Here is a 3,189-nt window from a genome sequence, read left to right on the forward strand (position 1 = left end):
GTCACACAACTTAGTATTTTCAGGAGTATTCATTTTAGCAGTAGTAAATAAAGCAAACTAGATAAAGTAAATGCAAGTAACTAATTTTTTTGTGTTTTTGATATAGAGTGCAAGACAGTAAATAAAGTAAAGCTAGCAACTAAATTTTTTGTGTTTTGATATAATGCAGCAAACAAAGTAGTAAATAAAATAAAGCAAGACAAAAACAAAGTAAAGAGATTGGGAAGTGGAGACTCCCCTTGCAGCGTGTCTTGATCTCCCCGGCAACGGCGCCAGAAAACAGTCTTGGTGCGCGTAGATGACACGTCCGTTGGGAACCCCAAGAGGAAGGTGTGATGCGCACAACAGTAAGTTTTCCCTCAGAAAGAAACCAAGGTTTATCGAACCAGGAGGAGCCAAGAAGCACGTTGAAGGTTGAAGGTGGCAGAATGTAATGCGGCGCAACACCAGGGATTCCGGCGCCAACGTGGAACCTGCACAACACAACCAAAGTACTTTGCCCCAACGAAACAGTGAGGTTGTCAATCTCACCGGCTTGCTGTAACAAAGGATTAACCGTATTGTGTGGAAGATGATTGTTTGCAGAGAACAGTAAAGAACAAGTATTGAAGTAGATTGTATTTCAGATGTAAAGAATAGGACCGGGGTCCAAAGTTCACTAGAGGAGTCTCTCCCATAAGATAAAAGCATGTTGGGTGAACAAATTACAGTCGGGCAATTGACAAATAAAGAGGGCATAACAATGCACATACATGATATGATAAATATAGTGAGATTTAATTGGGCATTACGACAAAGTACATAGACCGCTATCCAGCATGCATCTATGCCTAAAAAGTCCACCTTCAGAGTTATCATCCGAACCCCTTCCAAGCATTAAGTTGCAAAACAACAGACAATTGCATTAAGTATGGTGCGTAATGTAATCAATAACTACATCCTTAGACATAGCATCAATGTTTTATCCCTAGTGGCAACAAGCACATCCACAACCTTAGAACTTTCCGTCACTCGTCCCGCATTTAATGGAGGCATGAACCCACTATCGAGCATAAATACTCCCTCTTGGAGTTAAGAGTAAAAACTTGGCCAGAGCCTCTACTAATAACGGAGAGCATGCAAGATCATAAACAACACATAGGTAATAACTTGATAATTAACATAACATAGTATTCTCTATCCATCGGATCCCGACAAACACAACATATAGAATTACGGATAGATGATCTTGATCATGTTAGGCAGCTCACAAGATCCAACAATGAAGCACAATGAGGAGAAGACAACCATCTAGCTACCGCTATGGACCCATAGTCCAGGGGTGAACTACTCACTCATCACTCCGGAGGCGACCATGGCGGTGAAGAGTCCTCCGGGAGATGAATCCCCTCTCCGGCAGGGTGCCGGAGGAGATCTTCAGAATCCCCCGAGATGGGATTGGCGGCGGCGGCGCCTCAGTAAGGTTTTCCGTATCGTGGCTCTCGGTACTGGGGGTTTCGTCACGGAGACTTTAAGTAGGCGAAGAGGTAGGTCAAGGGGCGTCACGAGGGGCCCGGACGCCGGGGCCGCGCGGCCAGCTCCCCGGGCCGCGCCGCCCCGTTGTCCGGCCGCCTCGTCGCCCCACTTCGTTACGTCTTCGGTCTTCCGGAAGCTTCGTGCAAAAATAGGACCCCGGGCGTTGATTTCGTCCAATTCCGAGAATATTTCTTTACTAGGATTTCTGAAACCAAAAACAGCAGTAAAACAAGAATCGGCTCTTCGGCATCTTGTTAATAGGTTAGTGCCGGAAAATGCATAAATACGACATATAATGTGTATAAAACATGTAGATATCATCAATAATGTAGCATGGAACATAAGAAATTATCGATACGTCGGAGACGTATCACTTAGCCACTTTGTTATTAGCTTCCTTTTATTAATAAATACTCAAGTTTCGTTTATTTGAAGTATTGCAGCAATTTGGGGCACCCGAACAAGTTTATCAAGACCTCTTTTAGTATACTATAGCGAACATTGGTTTACCGGAAATTGCACCCAAGATTGCAATCCAATGCCTCTGAAAATACTAGTGCTGAGATGCAAAATTGGCAAGAATCTTTTTACATCCTTTGCTAAACAAGTCTCAATATTACGCGAGTGCTGCGGATAGCAAGGATAATAAACGTATACTTACAATACGGCCCATGGCCGGTACTTTAAACTATAGAAGTACTAACGAGCGACGGTGTCATCGGCAGGCTCAGTGTCATCGATTATTTGAGCACTACTGTCAAGTCATACATCGGTTGAAAGCAAAGTTGGACATACAACAGGTTTAGCAAAACCTGCAACACGAGCTGATCACTCAAAGAATTTGTTGTCGATAAACATATGAATACATCATAATACAGATGTACAACGAGTAATTAAGATTTAATCCATTAATAAAAAGTGCCAAACGGCACCTACAAGCAATTAAAAGGGAAATACATACATACAAATCCCCTCGGGACAGTGCATCCGAATACTTGGATGCAACAAGTGTTTACATCATATGAAGCATAACAAAAAAATTCAGGGCTCTTCTTCCAGAACCTTTTCGCCCACCTTTGAACTATGTTCCAGCCTGTCGGCTACAATGGTGGAAGTAATAAGAACCTTGTCGAAAAGATGGCCTACATCACCCTCAGAGTTCGCGACAGTCATCAGATCTATGACTGGATGTTCCGACAGAAGAAGAGCGAAAAAGCGGATTGAGCTCCAGCAACCAACTGTGAACGAACCAACCTTCGGATCTTCCTGATGTTAACAAATTCAGACATTAAAGCCAGCAATGTAGGAGGAACTGGACCCAGGGGAAACATAACCTTCCTATTCTCAGGACAGTATGGCACTTGGTGAAAAATCGGTGCACTTGTTGCACTCGATCCTGAAACTTCGCGATAACAGAAGCTTCCGATTGATTCTTCCAGAAGACTTCCTCGAGAGTTCCAAGATGAGTCAAGGCGTTTACACGCTCATGAATACGCTTGTTCTCTTCCGATAAGTTCAAAGCTATGACTGCAAGAGGAAATTAAGAAAATCAAACTAAGGGATCATTCTTACTTCGGAAGCAGAAAATTTAGAATACTTACAATTCAAGCTTTCTGTAGCTTTGTGCAATTCAGTGATACGTCCAATTTGCATCACTATTTTGTATCATAATTT

Source organism: Lolium rigidum, chromosome 2 (assembly GCF_022539505.1).
Source record: "Lolium rigidum isolate FL_2022 chromosome 2, APGP_CSIRO_Lrig_0.1, whole genome shotgun sequence".
Taxonomy (NCBI): domain Eukaryota; kingdom Viridiplantae; phylum Streptophyta; class Magnoliopsida; order Poales; family Poaceae; genus Lolium; species Lolium rigidum.